At 43.8% G+C, this 21,988-nt stretch overlaps 1 protein-coding gene across 4 annotated transcripts in view; it reads right to left on the bottom strand.

The window, feature by feature from the left end:
- The window catches only part of Ano2 (anoctamin 2), a 353,573-nt gene that overhangs the window by 270,589 nt on the left and 60,996 nt on the right, over nt 1-21,988 (bottom strand). The window contains exon 1 of one of the 4 annotated variants that reach the window (NM_001431942.1): nt 13,553-13,778. The gene's annotated coding sequence lies outside the window, so the exon portion shown is untranslated. 4 annotated transcript variants of the gene reach the window in all.

The following is a 21,988-nucleotide window of genomic DNA, read 5'->3' as shown; positions in this document are numbered from 1 at the left end:
GCTGATTGTTTATGTCTTCTTATTGTTATCCAACAATTCCATGTGGCTTCACAAGACCACGTCTTCCCTCTAGAGAGACAAGAGTGGATGGGCTGGAGCTCCAGCCAAACACTGGAAATTGATACTCCATGAGACTCCTTCCCCACAGTGCTGCCAAACCACCTCACTGCTGACCCCAGAGGCCTCAGTGGACTCTGGTCCCAGGCCATTCTATGAGCTGAGAACATCAGCTGCAGCACATCATGACCAAAGAAGAGGACTGCCAGAGGAAGGGTGGGAAGAGAAACGTGGAGGCATTGGAGGGGGACAGAGGAGGGACAGGCTGTCTTAGACACCCCTAAGAGTTCACCAATCCAGGTGATCTGGAATCATCAAGGACCAAAGGGCCATGGCTCCATAATGAGGATGAGAGAAACCCCAGGGACCCCAAATTCTCAGACCATTATAGTTAATGTTCAGATATAGGAGTCAGTATTAAGACTGTTCTTCCACAGTCATCATAGTGGGCTTAAAAGTGAGATATAGTCCTGTAACAGGCCACTCCCAATGTTAGAGCAGAATCACCTTGAGACACACTCCACAAGTAATGTCCTTGGGGAACCCCAACATCTGACCACATCATTGCTCTAACTACCCTAACTATAGCTGTTGACCTCCCAGAGACTCTATGACACGGCATTAAGCAAGGGAAAAAATTCCATGACTAGATGAGGAAAGATGAGACCTTGCCCTCCTGTGAGTTTCTGGGTGACAGCCAGGAACATCCCTTTAACTCTGACTTTTGCAGGTCTAGGTAAAGAAAGTCAATGATCATTCATCAAAGGTGGAAGGCAGACCTAAAGGTCCACCAAATCCTGCCCCAAGCACATAAAGGCCAGCTGCATGTCCTTCATTATATAAAAGTCTTTACATAGCCCCTAACTAAAGTTTGAAGGCAACCAGTAGAGCCATAAGGAAGTGAAATCCAAGTCACTCTTATTATATTTCTGAGCACCCAAATGAGCAGGAACTCAGATGTGACCTCTCAACTTGTCCCCAGAGTCTGCACTCTATAGGACCTATCCTCGCACCGAGACAGGAGCTATCTGGAAGCACCACTCAAAGCCCAGCTGAAGACAAGACATGAGTGACGTCCGGAGAGCAGACATCAGAGCCTCTACTACACCCAGGGTTTCATTCTGCTTCAAAAACCAAGCATCTGGAAGAAGCGAGGGATAAATGTTCACATGTAGGAAGAGAGGAAGAGTTCATGAGAAGACTGGAGGCAGTAGGACCAGAGGACCTGGCATTGGACACTATCTCTGCCACTCATCAAATACATAATTTATGACACTCTTCTATAGTTGAAATTATGAAGCAATGTTGGAATAATTGTAATATAATAATGCCACTTGATTGTAAGAATGGAAGCCATTTAAAAGAGAGATGTAGAAATGTTGGTGATATTTACGTGCACTAATTTGTGATTGTTCCCAGGTATGTGAACTTATCAAAACATAACCAGGGGCTGGAGAAATGGCTCAGTGGTTAAGACCACTGACTGCTCTTCCAGAGGTCCTGAGTTCAATTCCCAGCAACCACATGGTGGCTCACAACCATTTGTAATGGGATCTGATGCCCTCTTCTGGTGCATTTGAAGACAACTACGGTGTACTTATATATAATAAATAAATAAATCTTTAAAAATTTTATTTGATCACTTAGCTATATACCAGCTATCACTCAATAGAGCTAGGAGGAAACTATATTTTTAAAATGTAAAGTAGAGTTCTCTGCACCCAAATCCCGTGGGAGGGAGAGCTAAACCTACAGAGAGGCAGACACGCCTGGGAAACCAGAAGAGAGACTGCACTCTGCACACATCTCTGACACCAGAGGAAAACACCAAACGCCATCTGGAACCCTGGTGCACAGAGGCTCCTGGAAACGGCGGCGCAGATCTTCCTGGTTGCTGCCACTGCACAGAGCTCATAGGCAGCACCCCACGAGCAAACTTGAGCCTTGGGACCACAGGTAAGACCAACTTTTCTGCTGCAAGTGACCTGCCTGGTGAACACCAGACACAGGCCCACAGGAACAGCTGAAGGCCTGTAGATAGGAAAAACTACACGCCCGAAAGCAGAACATTCTGTCCCCATAACTGGCTGAAAGAAAACAGGAAAACAGGTCTACACCACTCCTGACACACAGGCTTATAGGACAGTCTAGCCACTGTCAGAAATAGCAGAACAAAGAAACACTAGAGATAATCTGATGGTGAGAGGCAAGCACAGAAACCCAAGCAACAGAAACCAAGACTACATGGCATCATCGGAGCCCAATTCTCCCACCAAAGCAAACACGGAATATCCAAGCACACCAGAAAAGCAAGATCTACTTTCAAAATCATATTTGATCAGGATGCTGGAGGACTTCAAGAAAGACGTGAAGAACTCCCTTAGAGAACAAGTAGAAGCCTACAGAGAGGAATCACAAAAATTCCTGAAAGAATTCCAGGAAATCATAAATAAACAAGTAGAAGCCCATAGAGAGGAGTCACAAAAATCCCTGAAAGAATTCCAGGAAATCATAAATAAACAAGTAGAAGCCCATAGAGAGGAGTCACAAAAATCCCTGAAAGAATTCCAGGAAAACACAATCAAACAGTTGAAGGAATTAAAAATGGAAATAGAAGCAATCAAGAAAGAACACATGGAAACAACCCTGGATATAGAAAACCAAAAGAAGAGACAAGGAGCTGTAGATACGAGCTTCACCAACAGAATACAAGAGATGGAAGAGAGAATCTCGGGAGCAGAAGATTCCATAGAAATCATTGACTCAACTGTCAAAGATAATGTAAAGCGGAAAAAGCTACTGGTCCAAAACATACAGGAAATCCAGGACTCAATGAGAAGATCAAACCTAAGGATAATAGGTATAGAAGAGAGTGAAGACTCCCAGCTCAAAGGACCAGTAAATATCTTCAACAAAATCATAGAAGAAAACTTCCCTAACCTAAAGAAAAAGATACCTATAGGCATACAAGAAGCCTACAGAACTGCAAATAGATTGGAGCAGAAACACCTCCCGTCACATAATAGTCAAAACACCAAACTCACAAAATAAAGAAAGAATATTAAAAGCAGTAAGGGAAAAAGGTCAAGTAACATATAAAGGCAGACCTATCAGAATTACACCAGACTTTTTGCCAGAAACTATGAAAGCCAGAAGATCCTGGACAGATGTCATACAGACCCTAAGAGAACACAAATGCCAACCCAGGTTACTGTATCCTGCAAAACTCTCAATTAACATAGATGGAGAAACCAAGATATTCCGTGACAAAACCAAATTTACACAATATCTTTCTACAAATCCAGCACTACAAAGGATAATAAAGGGTAAAGCCCAACATAAGAAGGCAAGCTATACCCTAGAAGAAGCAAGAAGCTAATCGTCTTGGCAACAAAACAAAGAGAAGAAAAGCACACAAACATAACCTCACATCCAAATATGAATATGACAGGAAGCAATAATCACTATTCCTTAATATCTCTTAACATCAACGGCCTTAACTCCCTAATAAAAAGATATAGATTAACAAACTGGATACGCAACAAGGACCCTGCATTCTGCTGCCTACAGGAAACACACCTCAGAGACAAAGACAGACACTACCTCATAGTGAAAGTCTGGAAAACAACTTTCCAAGCAAATGGTCAGAAGAAGCAAGCTGGAGTAGCCATTCTAATATCAAATAAAATCAATTTTCAACTAAAAGTCATCAAAAAAGATAAGGAAGGACACTTCATATTCATCAAAGGAAAAATCCACCAAGATGAACTCTCAATCCTAAATATCTATGCCCCAAATACAAGGGCACCTACATACGTAAAACAAACCTTACTAAAGCTCAAAACATACATTGCACCTCACACAATAATAGTAGGAGACTTCAACACCCCACTCTCATCAATGGACAGATCATGGAAACAGAAATTAAACAGAGACGTAGACAGACTAAGAGAAGTCATGAGCCAAATGGACTTAACAGATATTTATAGAACATTCTACCCTAAAGCAAAAGGATATACATTCTTCTCAGCTCCTTGTGGTACTTTCTCCAAAATTGACCATATAATTGGTCAAAAACGGGCCTCAACAGGTACAGAAAGATAGAAATAATCCCATGAGTGCTATCAGACCACCACGACCTAAAGCTGGTCTTCAATAACAATAAGGGAAAAACGCCCACATATACGTGGAAGTTGAACAATGCTCTACTCAACGATAACCTGGTCAAGGAAGAAATAAAGAAACAAATTAAAGACTTCTTAGAATTTAATGAAAATGAAGGTACAACATACCCAAACTTATGGGACACAATGAAAGCTGTGCTAAGAGGAAAACTCATAGCTCTGAGTGCCTGCAGAAAGAAGCAGGAGAGAGCATATATCAGCAGCTTGACAGCACACCTAAAAGCTCTAGAACAAAAAGTAGCAAATACACCCAGGAGGAGTAGAAGGCAGGAAATAATCAAACTCAGAGCTGAAATCAGCCAAGTAGAAACAAAAAGGACCATAGAAAGAATCAACAGAACCAAAAGTTGGTTCTTTGAGAAAATCAACAAGATAGATAAACCCTTAGCCAGACTAACGAGAGGACACAGAGAGTGCGTCCAAATTAACAAAATCAGAAATGAAAAGGGAGACATAACTACAGATTCAGAGGAAATTCAGAAAATCATCAGATCTTACTATAAAAGCCTATATTCAACAAAACTTGAAAATCTGCAGGAAATGGGCAATTTCCTAGACAGATACCAGGTACCGAAGTTAAATCAGGAACAGATAAACCAGTTAAACAACCCCATAACTCCTAAGGAAATAGAAGCAGTCATTAAAGGTCTCCCAACCAAAAAGAGCCCAGGTCCAGACGGGTTTAGTGCAGAATTCTATCAGACCTTCATAGAAGACCTCATACCAATACTATCCAAACTATTCCACAAAATTGAAACAGATGGGGCACTACCGAATTCCTTCTATGAAGCCACAATTACTCTTATACCTAAACCACACAAAGACCCAACAAAGAAAGAGAACTTCAGACCAATTTCCCTTATGAATATCGAGGCAAAAATACTCAATAAAATTCTGGCAAACCGAATCCAAGAGCACATCAAAACAATCATCCACCATGATCAAGTAGGCTTCATCCCAGGCATGCAGGGATGGTATAATATACAGAAAACTGTCAATGTGATCCATTATATAAACAAACTGAAAGAACAAAACCACATGATCATTTCATTAGAAGCTAAGAAAGCCTTTGACAAAATTCAACATCCCTTCATGATAAAAGTCCTGGAAAGAATAGGAATTCAAGGCCCACACCTAAACATAGTAAAAGCCATATACAGCAAACCAGTTGCTAACATTAAACTAAATGGAGAGAAACTTGAAGCAATCCCACTAAAGTCAGGAACTAGACAAGGCTGCCCACTCTCTCCCTACTTATCCAATACCGTTCTTGAAGTTCTAGCCAGAGCAATCAGAAAACAAAAGGAAATCAAGGGGATACAGATTGGAAAAGAAGAACTCAAAATATCACTATTTGCAGATGATATGATAGTATATTTAAGTGATCCCAAAAGTTCCACCAGAGAACTACTAAAGCTGATAAACAACTTCAGCAAAGTGGCTGGGTATAAAATTAACTCAAATAAATCAGTAGCCTTCCTCTACACAAAAGAGAAACAAGCCGAGAAAGAAATTAGGGAAATGACACCCTTCATAATAGACCCAAATAATATAAAGTACCTTGGTGTGACTTTAACCAAGCAAGTAAAAGATTTGTACAATAAGAACTTCAAGACTCTGAAGAAAGAAATTGAAGAAGTCCTCAGAAGATGGAAAGATCTCCCATGCTCATGGATTGGCAGGGTTAATATAGACCAATGGAACAGAATTGAAGACCCAGAAATGAACCCACACACCTATGGGCACTTGATTTTTGACAAAGGAGCCAAAACCATCCAATGGAAAAAGATAGCATTTTCAGCAAATGGTGCTGGTTCAACTGGAGGGCAACATGTAGAAGAATGCAGATCGACCCATGCTTATCACCCTGTACAAAGCTTAAGTCCGAGTGGATCAAGGACCGCCACATCAAACCAGATACACTCAAACTAATAGAAGAAAAACTAGGGAAGCATCTGGAACACATGGGCACTGGAAAAAATTTCCTGAACAAAACATCAATGGCTTATGCTCTAAGATCAACAATCAACAAATGGGATCTCATAAAACTGCAAAGCTTCTGTAAGGCAAAAGACACTGTGGTTAGGACAAAACGGCAACCAACAGATTGGGGAAAGATCTTTACCAATCCTACAACAGATAGAGGCCTTATATCCAAAATATACAAATAACTCAAGAAGTTAGACCGCAGGGAGACAAATAACCCTATTAAAAAATGGGGTTCAGAGCTAAACAAAGAATTCACAGCTGAGGAATGCCGAATGGCTGAGAAACACCTAAAGAAATGTTCAACATCTTTAATCGTAAGGGAAATGCAAATCAAAACAACCCTGAGATTTCACCTCACACCAGTGAGAATGGCTAAGATCAAAAACTCAGGTGACAGCAGATGCTGGCGAGGATGTGGAGAAAGAGGAACACTCCTCCATTGTTGGTGGGATTGCAGACTGGTACAACCATTCTGGAAATCAGTCTGGAGGTTCCTCAGAAAATTGGACATTGAACTGCCTGAGGATCCAGCTATACCTCTCTTGGGCATATACCCAAAAGATGCCCCAACATATAAAAAAGACACGTGCTCCACTATGTTCATCGCAGCCTTATTTATAATAGCCAGAAGCTGGAAAGAACCCAGATGCCCTTCAACAGAGGAATGGATACAGAAAATGTGGTACATCTACACAATGGAATATTACTCAGCTATCAAAAACAATGACTTTATGAAATTCATAGGCAAATGGTCGGAACTGGAAAATATCATCCTGAGTGAGGTAACCCAATCACAGAAAAACACACATGGTATGCACTCATTGATAAGTGGCTATTAGCCCAAATGCTTGAATTACCCTAGATCCCTAGAACAAACGAAACTCAAGACGGATGATCAAAATGTGAATGCTTCACTCCTTCTTTAAAAGGGGAACAAGAATACCCTTGGCAGGGAATAGAGAGGCAAAGATTAAAACAGAGACTGAAGGAACACCCATTCAGAGCCTGCCCCACATGTGGCCCATGCATATACAGTCATCCAATTAGACAAGATGGATGAAGCAAAGAAGTGCAGGCCGACAGGAGCCAGATGTAGATCTCTCCCGAGAGACACAGCCAGAATACAGCAAACACAGAGGCGTATGCCAGCAGCAAACCACTGAATTGAGAATAGGACCCCCGTTGAAGGAATCAGAGAAAGAACTGGAAGAGCTTGAAGGGGCTCGAGACCCCATAGGTACAACAATGCCAAGCAACCAGAGCTTCCAGGGACTAAGCCACTACCTAAAGACTAAACATGGACTGACCCTGGACTCTGACCTCATAGGTAGCAATAAATATCCTAGTAAGAGCACCAGTGGAAGGGGAAGCCCTGGGTCCTGCTAAGACTGAACCCCCAGTGAACTAGATTGTTGGGGGGAGGGCGGCAAGGGGGGGAGGATGGGGAGGGGAACAACCATAAAGAAGGGGAGGGGGGAGGGAGATGTTTGCCCGGAAACCGGGAATAACACTTGAAATGTATATAAGAAATACTCAAGTTGGAATGGATACAGAAAATGTGGTACATCTACACAATGGAATATTACTCAGCTATCAAAAACAACGAGTTTATGAAATTCGTAGGCAAATGGTTGGAACTGGAAAATATCATCCTGAGTGAGCTAACCCAATCACAGAAAGACATACATGGTATGCACTCATTGATAAGTGGCTATTAGCCCAAATGCTTGAATTACCCTAGATCCCTAGAACAAACGAAACTCAAGACGGATGATCAAAATGTAAATGCTTCACTCCTTCTTTAAATGAGGAAAAAGAATACCCTTGGCAGGGAAGGGAGAGGCAAAGATTAAAACAGAGACTTAAGGAACACCCATTCAGAGCCTGCCCCACATGTGGCCCATACATATACAGCCACCCAATTAGACAAGATGGATGAAGCAAAGAAGTGCAGACCGACAGGAGCCGGATGTAGATCGCTCCTGAGAGACACAGCCAGAATACAGCAAATACAGAGGCGAATGCCAGCAGCAAACCACTGAACTGAGAATAGGTCCCCTATTGAAGGAATCAGAGAAAGAACTGGAAGAGCTTGAAGGGGCTCGAGATCCCAAAAGTACAACAATGCCAAGCAACCAGAGCTTCCAGGGACTAAGCCACTACCTAAAGACTATACATGGACTGACCCTGGACTCTGACCCCATAGGTAGCAATGAATATCCTAGTAAGAGCACCAGTGGAAGGGGAAGCCCTGGGTCCTGCTAAGACTGAACCCCCAGTGAACTAGTCTATGGGGGGAGGGCGGCAATGGGGGGAGGGTTGGGAGGGGAACACCCATAAGGAAGGGGAGGGGGGAGGGGGATGTTTGCCCGGAAACCGGGAAAGGGAATAACACTCGAAATGTATATAAGAAATACTCAAGTTAATAAAAAAAAAAAAAAGAAATTAAAGAAAGTGTAAAGAAAAAAAAAGAAATACTCAAGTTAATAAAAAAAAATAAAAATAAAAATAAATAAAATGTAAAGTAATGCCATAAACTTTTTCTTTGCTTTAAAGATACTTTTATTAAAATGTTATGGTTTTTTCCTCTTAAATTATTCTTAAACCAACAAAGTTATGACTACCCAAGTTTTGACAAAAGTACCAAAAAAACATGGTGGAAAAAACAATAGCCCACTCAACAAATAGTGCTGGCAAAGCTGGACAGCCAGCTACAAAAGAGTGAAATTAAATCAATACCTTTTCACCTTGTACAAAAATCAATTCGAGGTGGATCTAAGAATCTGGTTTAAAACCTGAAAACTGAAACTGATAGGAGAAAACAGACATGTTCTTCAAGACATCAGGTAACTTTCTAAACTTCAATAGCACAGGAATTATCTCCAAGAATCAACACACACACACACACACACACACACACACACACACACACACACACTACCAGGGGCTGCATGAAATGAGTTAGAAAGCAGAAGAAATTATCAACAGAAGAAACAGACAGTCTATGAAATGGGAAGAAAGCCTTTCCAGAATTCGCAACAAACTGCAAAAATTCAGCACCAAGGAAACAAAGCTGCCCATCAACAAATGAGCTAATAAGATACCAGTTCTCAAAAGTACAAGTGGTCAGTAAGTACTTTAAAAAATCTTCAACCTCCCTAGTCATCCAGGAAATGCTATTTATATCATATAAACATTCCATTCAATGTTTTACCTTTTGTTTTTATTGAAAATAATTGTCTCATATAATGTATTACGATTTGACACTCACTTTAATTAATAAATATTCAGAAGTCAATAATCATTCCATACTCACTCAGATTCAAATGAGTTTATTAGCATCTAGGTAGTCTACAAACTATAAAGTATATCATAAAAATTTGCATCTAATAAGACTTTAAAGAGTAATCTCAAAAGCATGCCTGGTACCCAGAATGTAGAACGTATCTTGTCCCTTGGGCCAAAGACATTTGACCTCTTTAGGAATCCCCTGATGAGGGAAACCACAGCGAACCCCACTATGGCAGTAGCCATTCCACAAAGCTCTACCTAACTAAGGGTGAAGATAGGAGGGAAGGTTATTTGGGCAGATTGTATAATAATCCATAAGAATCTGGTGGCCAGAGATAAAGTTCCTATCTACAAGAAGGATCCAGAATCCTGAATGATGCTAGAAGAAAGTACAGGGTCTTTCCCAAATACAAGAAAAGCCAGTAGACTGAAGACCGGGCTTCAGACACACATGACTCTTCCCAAATGGAAGAGTAAAAGTCATTGATAAATCATGAGGGAAAAAAATAGAGCTGCATGAAATCCTTTCTGATCAGTCACAGCAAACGTGTTTTTGGACAACTGACATCCAGCAAGTGGAATCAGATGTTTTAGACGCCAAACTCTCAGCAAAATTGTTACCCTCCTATCACTCCCGCAGGGCACTGGGAGCATATTGCCACCCATGTGATGGAAAGCACGGAGAGGGTAGGGGACAGAGGGTGAGATGCACAAACTGCTAATGACCAGTAAGTTCCGGTTGGTCGATGGTCGTCCCAATTGTTTGTCTTACCTCATCCCATCTACTTTAACATTAGAACATTTTCAAAACTGTCCCAGATGGGACAAATAAAGTGTAAAGCCAGCCCAGGGATCACCAGCAAGTGCCGCTAAGTTGAGCACTGTAAAGTCTTAAGGCATTGGTATACTGGTTATTCGGGTCATTGTATCAATCATCTCAGGGACGACCAGACAGAGAGGCTAGTTTCACAAAGGCAGGAGCATGTAACAGAGTTTGCTCCCATCCCAGTGAAACAGAAAGCAGAGAGAAAAGGAAGACGAATGGAAGAAAGTATAGCCTTCAATTACCTCATCCTGGTGACCTCCCCTCTTTCTTAACAGCCACCATTCCCCTCTCATGGTCTCACATCTATGTCCATAACATATACCTGTTATCATGCTCCCTTACTTACAAATGTTAAAAGTTAGGATCCGTGTGTGAGAGAGAACACATGATTTTTCTGACCTCTATTTTCTTGACCAATATGGAAAATATTCCGCTCAGAGAAAGAAACATTTTCAAGCTAGTCATATGACCCTAAAAGCCTTCCTATCCCTAATTTCATCCCATTTCAATGCTTACATGATTCTTGCATTGTGTTACCCTTCCCCTCTCCTCATATTATCATAAATTCCTCCAGAAACACATCCCAGCCTTCTCTTAGTCATGACTCCCTTATCCCCTAAGGAATATCTTCACTATTTTCCTAGATTCAATCATCCCCAAATACTTCAACTCAACAAGAATTTACTAGGCAGTAATCGAAAGCTCAGAAATACTTCAAGAGTTATGGGCACGCAAAGCCCATAAGCAGTCATCTCCACATAATCTTCACCTCTTTGGAAACCAGACAAATGGCGGTGAATACATGAGGTGGGTGGATGACACAAGACTGGGTGTCTGGCAAAAGGGGTGACTGGGTGACTAATGGACACTCAATGATATGTCATCACCTTCTCAGCCACCAAGGGCTGTCAGATTTATCTCTAAATGTTCTCTTGTAGTTCATTGTTTTGTATCTTTGGGGTTTTGGTTTTAATTTTTGTGAATGTTGTTTTGTTCATTGGTGGTCGGATGGATGGATGGATGGATGGATGGATGGATGGATGGATGGATGGATAGATGGATGGATGGCTCACTGGTTTTCTTTGGCCAGTCATACATTTTCAGTAGAACTTAATAGCTCAAGATATAGGTTCAATTCATGAAAATTAGCATTATCCATCCCCCTTGGCCATAATTACAAAGTATACAAAATATACTTTGTAACATAATCAAAACCACTCTGGCCAAAGTTTCTGAGGAAAGCAGTTTTCTCTTTCTGTCAGATTCTAGGGGAAGCAGTAATAAGCCATCCACTTCATACAAAGAAGGCCTGGGTCAACCAAGGGAGCCTTAAATGAAAGACGAAGTCAACATCATAAAACGTAGCAGAGAAATTATCAGAAAGGTAGAGAATGGCTTTTGGACACCATTTGAGCTGTCACGTCAAGTCTCATGAGACCTGCAGGCGTGTAGGCTCTCTGAGTGTGTGAATGGATAGATTTGCTGCTCATACCACATAGAGTTGCTTTGACTGCAATGCAGCTAAGGTTTTTGGAGCAGAAGGTCCAGAGACAGTGTTAGGTACAGCTTAGTTAGTCTTTGACTATTTTATGATGGGATTTGCATATGGAAGCGGGTGGTGGATCAAGGAGAAGTAGAACAGATGGAGCAAAGAGGCCTCGAGGAACGGGCAGGGTGTGGAGACGAGCCTACTGGAACCAGAGGAGTGTCTGGATACTCAGACATAGTCTGTCATGACCATTCTGTCTACTGTGCTTGCTCCCCATGAGCCTAACAGTGGTGATCTTGATGGGTCAATTGTATCCATTCCCACAGATTCACTAGGTCATCAATAAGACCGAGAATGATGATGGATTGCCCTGTCAAAAGATCCTCAAGGGAATGCCTTGAATGTTTCCTTCTCCATGGAGATCGAGTTAGCGATGGCTCCCCCTCTCTAATGTAACCAACACTGCAATGGTGGCAGCACCTGTCCACCTGCTTGGAGGGTCGTCTAGACTGTGGTTTAATTGAATAACAGAACAAGTGTCCTGTGTCACAGAGTCAGGCTCTGTCCTTTATGTGGTCTCAGGAAGAAAGAAGGGCAGGTATCTGAACATAGGACTCAGTTTTCCTTCTAGGGTCACTAATCCTTCCTAAGTCCCCCTATGGATAGAAGCAGAGTAGACATTGGACATGGATAGAGAAACTCAAAACCCTTCTAGAAATGTGACACATGATATTTAGCTGAAGAATCGTTTCTTTAAACCAATCAGTTCAAAATCCCATCTGCCTGAGTCTTAGAAAGACACAACCCTATCTATTCAACCGCCTATAGACACTGAAAGGAACGCCATGTTTTCACACATGCCACTGTGCTGTACCATCACCCTTAGATATACAAGGTTTGTTAACTGTCACAATGACTGAGGAGAATTAGTAGCACTTATAGTATATTGACAGGGATACCCGCCACACATGCTTTGGTGTCCTGGAAAATAACACACAAGGAAAAAAGTACCCTTCCTGAAATACATGATGCCCCACTGAGACCCGCTGTCCCAAGGCCTCAGGAATTAAAATTGAAAAGCATTGTACTACCCTGCTGACCTACCAGGTCTGGAATTAAAATAGAAAAACTGGAGCTCACAACTATCTCATGAGTTCCCTGCCCCATCTAAGCAGACTCAGATATGAGTTGCTAATGTGAATCTTAAATTGGTTTATGAATAAAAGCCATTAAAACAGCTAACATGTATACTGCTCAGGGGTACTCAGGAAAAGACATGTCACTATGATAAACAAAAAAAAAAAAAAAAATCACGGGATCAATGTAAGAGCCTACAGACCTGGAGTGCCATAGAAATAAACCGGTAGCATAGAACGTTCTAGATGATAAGGGAGAACTAGGGCGTATTCAAGGAGGAGTCAGAGAGGTTCCACTGAAAACGCCATTCCACTCCTACTTCCCCTGTGACCATAGTAGGTAATTTTTCTGCATCTCAGTTTCCCTTTTTTTTTTTTTTTTTTTTTTTTTTGGTTCTTTTTTTTTCGGAGCTGGGGACCGAACCCAGGGCCTTGCGCTTCCTAGGTAAGCGCTCTACCACTGAGCTAAATCCCCAGCCCCTCAGTTTCCCTTTTGGCAAAACAGAAAACCCCTAATCAGGCGCTGTTGCGATATCAGAGTGCTTACAGAGATCCACAGTGACACAAAGAGAGAACTTACCAAGCTGTAAGCACACTGCTCAACACAAATGGCATGCTAGTGATGTCCTCGGTCAGAGGTATCTGAATTCAGGGGGTTTGTGAAATCCAGTCTTCAATCCCCTCCCCCTTTTCCCAGAAAATCCTCGCTCCTGGGGTATTTTTTCCCTTATATGAGGTGAAAGCCTGGTTTGGAACATGTCCCCTCCACACAGCCAAAACAGGCTCTTTGAGAGTCGTGACCCTGCGCACATTCTGCTGTGGAGCCTGCTCTTCCTGGGCCCACCCATTCCTCTCCTCAACCTCCGGTCTGGAAGAGAGGGGTCATCAACCGCACTAATTAAATCTGCAGATGATAACAACTGGGCGGCGCTGCAAACGGCACCGGAGAGGATGGGGAAATAAACGAGAAGGGACCTGGGGAGTTTAGAGAATATGGGACAGGAAATAACAAAATGAGATTCAATGCAGAAGAATGCAAGGGACTCCAACTGCAGGGAACGTGCAGAAACGTAGAGTGGAAGGGGAAGAAGGCCGGGAAAGGATGAGATGATGAGGGTCTGGAGTCTGGTCGAAAGCAGGTGACAAGTTAGAGACCAGGAGCCAGGAGCCAGCAAGAGCTGGAGGCTGAGGAGCACGGAGGTAGGGACTATAGGGACGAATGCAGGATGCCTGAGGCTGAGCTCTGTCTGGACCCATCCATCCAAAAGGGCCAATCAGCGCTCTCCAAGGCTTGCTCCTAAAGGCTCCTTCCAGTCTCTGCTTCAGGCTCTCCTCTGTAAGAAACCTTTTTGAATTCTTGGAATGGGCACTGCCAGCTGCCCACTGTGGTCATGCTCTCCGTGCTCATGATTGCTGCAGACGGGAGTAGCCGCCCTCCCCTCCTCCCTTCCCTCCAAGAACAAAGACTTAGTTCCCTCCCTCACTGCTTTCCTCCTTGCACCCAACCTGGCACTAAGTCCAAGGTAAGTTTTAAACAAAAATAAAGGTCAAGGGTTGGAGAGACAGCTTGCCATTAAGAGCGTTTTCTGCTCTAGTAGACAGAAGATCCAGTTTCAGTTCCCAGCACCCACATAAGGTGACTCACAAGTGCCCAGGTCCAAGGGCATCGTGATGCCCTCTTCTGACTTCCACAGGCACCTGCACACAATGGTGCAAATAAATGCACACACAATACATACACAAATGAAAAATAAACTATTTTCAATTAATAAAATGGAGATTAACATAATCTGAACTAACATACAGAATGCTTCTCCCCACCCCTGATGGACTAAAAGAATACCTGAGACCACCCTGTATTTATCTCCGGGCCCATAATTATGGACTAATGTTCCATACCCACATGTTATTCCTGCATTGGTCTGTTTACACAACCCAGAGACCTCGTAGGGCCCAAGGATAAATAACAAGGGTCCTCTTGGGAAAGTGATGGACTGCATGCATATGCTGCATGACAGTGAGTCACAGGGGACACGGTGGCTTCTCAGAGACCACAGTTGTTTCCCTGAGGCACCCAACCTCAATCAGCAGAAAACCTTCTCGTCCATAACCATAATAAAGAGTAGTCAGGAATCTAAGGCTGCTGGTGCTCGGAGGACTTAAATAAGGCTCACTGGCCTCTCGGGGTGGAGAATCTAACGGCCGTCTTGGACCCACTGTTGATCCAACCCCTATGAAAAAGTCAGACTCCTTTTGTAACTAGATCATAGTTTCCAGCAATAAGTTTTAATAGTTAAATTAAGAAAAATAGAAAAATGTTTTTTAATAAAAAACTGAGATTACTTTGGTAGTATAGACAAGAGAAGTGAGAAGCCAGCAGTACTAAGTAACCCCCCCGACAGAGCCCAGGGCTGAAGATGCTCCAAGAGGGTATTTCCTGCAGATCAGGGCCACTATAGCATTTCAAGAAGGCCGTGGGAACAGCCAGTCTCCACCATCTTGCCGCCTCCACAGATGCATGGTTCCAGGGGGTTCGCCTCTCCAGGCCAGAAGAGACTAAGGAGTTTGTGACCCAGACTATGTCTGGTGCTAGCCCTGATTCTTCTCATCTGCACTAAGAAGCAGTGGGAGCCTCCTTGAACCCTGCCTACAGCTTACCCACAGCACAGCAGGGCTAACCTCTGAAGGTCCCTCCACCCAAAGTCCCAAAAGCCTCAGCCACTTACCATGAAGCCTTGTCTTCATTCTGCTAAACACATAAAACATGACGAACCACAGCGTTCCCGCCTCCAGAGGGGACCCCGGCCGTGTCTGTCTGTACAGGGGTTACAGAAACTTTGAGACATGACTCAGACTTCCATTTGTCTCCTTCACCCCGGAGTCCTTTGCTCCTCTCATCTTCTGAAAGTTAAGACGGTCAAGGATCCTCCCAGCTGAGGGAGAAGTGTACGAGTTTTCAATTTGCCCAATCACACCATGCATGTGTTACTCAATGAAGATGGTGAGAGAGCACAAAGGAGGCCCAACTACAGAGATGTTGTATTTAGCAGTTTACTTACTATGACAATACGCTGGTAGGTAACAGTAAACCCGTTGATCTTACAGAATAAGTACAGTAAGTTTATCCTAGTTTCATCTCTGCAGCTTTTCTAAAGGATCAAACAAAATAATGACCCCTTAAACAGTGGGTCCTCGTCCTCATCATCACTAAGTCCTCAGCACCCAAGAACTCCTCAGTGCTTAGAGCAGTTCACTGAGACAAAGGCAACCAATAAAGAGTTTCAGAAGCATTCCCCAGGGTGGTGGAAGAATCCAGGCCTCTCACATGCACAGCCAGGGGAGGCCCACAGTGGCCCTGGGAAAGCCCAGCCTGTCCTACCCAGAATGCTTCAAATGTCTCCTACACCCAGTCTCAAGGAGGCTGCAAGAATGTGGCCAACAGGAAGTGGAAATGGTGCATCTTCTAAGTTCTTTGTATTTGATCTGCAGACAACAGAATTAAAGAAGCCATCCCCACCCCCCCCAAAAAAAAAAAAAAACTAGTCCAAAAATACCAGCTAAGTTTACCAGGTTGAGAGCAGTGTGACCAAAGGCAATCCAGGTCCCTGTCCCCTTTGGCTCTGTCTCGTCTCTGTACATTTTCCCAGACATTCACATAGTCTACCCCAGAGCCTTCCATAGCACTGGCCTCACTCTGAAGGCTCTGTGTCCTGTGCATTCCCTTCACCAAAGTCCAGGAGCTCACAACCAATCCAAGTGCCCTTAGCAGGGAGAGACGTAAGTGGCTATTGATGATTCTTCCCCTCTGGGACAAGGATACGTTTTGGAGGCCTAGATCTGCAGAAAATCTGACTTTCCCTAGCTACTCTATGGCAACAGCTGCTCTCCTAGCCTGATTCCTAACAGGGGCAAACTTACAGTTAGGAGGTAGCAATGAAAATAATTTTATGGCTGGAAGACACCACAACGTAAGGAACTGTATTAAAGGTCTCCGCACTAGAAGGGTGCGAACCACTGCGTTAGAAGAACAGACCCTGTTATTAAGATGTCAAGTTCATCACTGCATAACATACAGGCATGCTAGAATGCCACGCAATACTTCAGAAAGACAGTTATTATCTGTCAATTAAACTTTACAAAACATGAATTACAACTTGGCTTTAAAAAAAAAAAAAAACCCTAAACTTCTATTTCCAAACGAACAGCCTTGTCAGGTCCAAGTTTCCTGACAGTGTTTTACCCAGAGAAAGAGCAGGCCCATACACATGAGAGGAGTCCTTCGAAACACAAAACAAGACAAACAAAGGCTCCAGAATTGGCATCCCTAATATCCTACCCCTGCAACCTTGGCAGTAACTAAGACCCTCTAGGTTCTGGTTCGTACAAGGGGAAAATTATGTCCCTTACAGGCCATAATCGGGAGAAGAGGGAAATGTCAACCCTAGATGTACAGTGGCAGGCATGCAGGTTGACTTCCTACAGTGATGGGGTAGCATTTACGTGGAGAGCTTTTTTATGTTTTTGACATTTGGTAACATGGGCGGGCACTACCTCATTTCACTGCAAAGCTCCTGTAGATTGCTGATTGCTCCTGCTGACAGAAAAGCCAGATAAAGGAGAGTGAGAGAGAAGGGAGAAGACTGAAGAGTTCCTAAGCCCCACCAGGGGCAGATGGGATCACTTTCACTTGAAAGTGCCCACGGATCCTCCCCCCACCCCCTCTCACCTCCTCCTTGTGTTCCCAGACTACCAAAGTTGTTGTCTATTGTTAGGCCAGCTAAGCCCCTGGCTCAGGGTAACTCTGTGCAGACGACAAATGAATGTGGGATTCTCTGAGAAAATACCCTCCTCTTTGTATCCTATGCCCCTGGCTATCTGTCTTTCCCTTGCTGAAGGATTTAGGCTGAAGCCCATCCAGCATACTGGGATGCCAAGGGGAGAGGTTGGCTGTTCAAAGTTTCAGGAGCCCAGGAGGAGTGTGTCCTGCCGATCAGAGATGAGCTTTGCGGGAGTCTCCTTTCTGGATGCTCGTCCAGCTTTTCTATCAACACATCAGGACAAATGAGGTGTTCCTGTCAATCACTGAAGGTGCACAGCGTTCCAGCTGTATCCTCCTGAGATGATGGAGCTTCTTGGGAGACATTCAACATAGAAAGGATTTCTCTGTTCAGGAGCAGTTGAGATGTTCAGGAGGAATGAGTCTGCAGGTGGTCATAAGCCTGGTGTGAAAAACTGCTGAGATGGTCCAGGGTTCAGTGACAGCCTCGTAGCACTCCAGAGAGGTCTCCTAGACCTCAGAACACCAGCCAGAACTATAGAACAGTAACGTCACTGGACCACACCCAGTCGAGAAGAGTCGTGGAAGTCCGCATCTCTCACCTGCAGATTTGCAAAGATGTGGATGGAGGCCCCAGGGCTCAGTGCCTTCACACACCCAGGAAGTCACTAGTATAAGCAAGGAGAAAACCCAAAGGAAAAGCCACACACTGAGAATTCCTTCAAGAAGCTGACAAACTGAATAACCAGGTGTGGTGGTACACACACTTTATTCCCAGCACTCTGAGGTAGAGGCAGTTTTGAGGCCAGCCTGGTCTTGCAAAGTGAGTTCCAAGAAAGCCAGGGCTACAGAGAAATACTCCAAAAACAATGTAGAGGAGGAGGAAGAAGAGGAGAGGGAGGAGGAAATAAGAATAAGAATAAGAATAAGAATAAGAATAAGAATAAGAATAAGAATAAGAATAAGAATAAGAATAAGAATAAGAATAAGAATAAGGGGAAGGAGGAGGATGAGGAGGAAGAGGAGGAAGAGGAAGAAGCTGTGTAGAGATTGAAGAACTACCCAAGAATCTAGAAGGAAAGACTAGAAGCCAAAGGGCTTCAGAAAATTTTAAGAAAAATGATGCTGACATCCAGGCTCTTTCTGTGCAGAATCAGGCCACAGGTCAGTGTGAAAGTCTCACACTTGTTTATGCCTGTAAGTGCCTGGTGAACAAATTTTCTTTCTTTTGTTCTCTCCTTCTTTCTTTCTTTCTTTCTTTCTTTCTTTCTTTCTTTCCTTCCTTCCTTCCTCCTTTCTCTCTTTCTTTCTCTCTTTCTATGGCTAGATGGCAACAGCACTTGGACTTGGTTTGTCCTGTCCACTACCTGGCTAAACTTAGATTAGTTCTCCTGCCTTCCTGTCATTCCTCTTCACATGTGGGAGGGAGTTTGGTTAGCCGAGCCCTGAGAACCTTCCCAACTCTGAAGGTCTTGCATTTCTTTCAAACATGGTATTCAGCCATCATTCTTCCACATTGGCTTTGCATTTTGGCCTTGATCATATCCTTCCTGGCATCTGGACATCCATGCAGCTCTGGATAGACTCTCCACTTTCTCCAGCTCTCTTATGTGTCATCCCTACTGGCCATAGTGCCTGTGATTCCTAATTGACAACTTGACTGGATTTAGAGTAATGACAGAAGCACACCCCTGGGTGTGACAATGACAATGTTTGCAGAAATATTTAACAGAGCAGGGAAAAACCATCCTGGATGTAAGTGGCATTACCCAATGGTATGGAGTCTTAGACTCAGTGAAAAACACCACTGAGCCAAGCCGCAGCATTCGTCCCTCCCACCTTCCTGACTGCAGATGCGGTGTGACCAGCTGCCTCCTCCTCCTTCTTCCAAACCATCCCTGCCGTGGTGAACTGTATGTGCCCTCCAACTGACAGCCAAAATTGTTGTACCTTCTTCCCCAAATGACATGTGTTGGAATTTTGTCATTTGCTGTTTTGAGAAAAATAAATAATGTTTTTTTGAAACCTTCCTCCAGCCAGAAACGTCATATTCATCTGCAGAGTTCCATCTCCCCAGACAGCTCCCCGAGACCACCGTTCTCTGAGTTCCGAGCATCAGAAAGTCCATAAGGATTTTCTATTTTCATTTGGAACTGGAACATTGCTGAAGATGGCCATCTTCGGCCGACTTTTCTGTAAAGCACGGACAGTGACGAGTTCCCTCTTTGCAGGCTATAGTTTTCTTAAGGACTACTCGGTGCTGGTATTGACTCATGAAAGGGTTCTTAAGGAGCATATATCTGAGTGTGGCTCAATCTCAGTACAATTTTTATTTATGAAAATAGGTCGGGCAGAACTGGGAGACGGCTCGATGGGTAAGAGCTGAGCAAGCACAAGAACCTGAGTTCAGACACAAATCACTCATGTGAAAATGTAGGCATGGCCATGAGCACATGTAATCGAAACCCCATCAAAACAGCAGTGCCAACCAACCAGAGCTTCCAGGGACTAAACCACTACCCAAAGACTATACATGGACTGACCCAGGGCTCCAACTCCATATGTAGCAGAGAATAGCCTTGTTGGGGCACCAGTGGAAGGGGAAGCCCTTGGTCCTGCTAAGATTGGACCCCCAGTGCAGGGGAATATGAGGGGCAGTAAGGGGGATGTATGGGGGGAATACCCGTATGGGGGAGGGGGAGTGGAGGGGAGGGGGGCTTATGGACAGGAAACCGGGAAGGGGAATAACATTTGAAATGCAAGTAAAGAAATCTATCTAATAAAAATTTTAAAAAAAGAAAAAGAAAATATAAGCATGGCCATGAGCACATGTAATTGCAGTGTAAAGGTGGAAGTCATACAGAGACAGGAGATGCCAGGGGGCTCGAAGGCCACGCAGCCTGTGTAGAAGAGATGAGACCCTGTCTGAGGGAATGAGGCAAAGAGTAATAAAGGAAGACACATGGCATCTTCCTCTGACTTCTGAGCATGCACATGGGTGTGTATACCTGCTCACAAGTGCATGGACAATACATGATCCAATATTACAATACTCTCTTGCTCTTTCCCTCCTCTGTGTCTGTCTCTGTTTCTCTCTCTCTCTCTCTCTCTCTCTCTCTCTCTCTCTCTCTCTCTCTCTCTCTCACACACACACACACACACACACACACACACACAGCTGGTTGGGTAGACACTCTACAGGGCATAATTTTTCATACCTTACCCTCAAGCCATCCTTACCAATAGACATCTCCCACTGGCCCTTCTCTCGTTGCTATGACTATGATCATGACTCTCTGCTATACTGGGATATGGGGTTCTTGACAGCTGGCTCTGCTGGCTCTGTGTAGTCTACCATTTGAATCCCCATGTCATTGCTGCTCCACATATAATATGTATCCAATAAATGCTCATACTTGTTTCCCTTACCATAGTGTAAGGAAAGCATCATTAGAACAGACTAGGAAGCATCAACAAGCCAACCATCACAGATGACAAAGGATGGACCAGGGTTGAAACCCAGCCCATGCTCATGTGTTCACATGTGCCAGAGCATGCTGGGAAAGCAACTGCCCTGCTGGCCTCAGCATAGATGATCTTGGAGAGAACTCTGTCTGCTACATCAAAGGGCACATGGCCTGATCAAAAGTTTGGACCAGACATTCCACCTCCTGGATCCATGCCTCTGTTCCCTCCCACTCAACCAATCCAGACTGATAGCACTCCTGGGACTGGGATCAACCTGAGGGGCAGACATCTGTGGGAGCTTTAATCTGAACCCACAGCTGACAGATAATATCTATCACTAAGACATTCATTCTGCTATGCAGTCTACAAGAGCATGCAAGCATCAAGACCCTCCATTCTCCTGATGCTCCTGAGATTATGTGCAATGGGAATCCAGGTTGAGCACACAAGCTTGCGGTGAGCAACATCACAGGACCACCGTCTAAAGCTGACATGACCTAATCCGTATCTAGAACAACAGAGAAGAACCTCACCGTCTCCCTCATCACACACACACACACACACACACACACACACACACACACACACACACCACATATCAAACCCGCTGATTCACTGCCAAGGGGACAAAACCAAATCACACCCCATTCAGAGGAGAGAAATGAGAAGAAATAAAGCTCAGGGCCACATTCAATAGGAAGATGGGAGAAGTAACTTTAGGTGTTTGACTAGAGAAAAGCCCAGGCAGGATGGTGAGAGGAGAGTGAGGAT

This window comes from Rattus norvegicus, chromosome 4, assembly GCF_021556685.1.
Source record: "Rattus norvegicus strain SHRSP/BbbUtx chromosome 4, alternate assembly SHRSP_T2T, whole genome shotgun sequence".
Lineage (NCBI taxonomy): Eukaryota > Metazoa > Chordata > Mammalia > Rodentia > Muridae > Rattus > Rattus norvegicus.
This window is presented reverse-complemented; position numbering and strand designations above follow the sequence as displayed.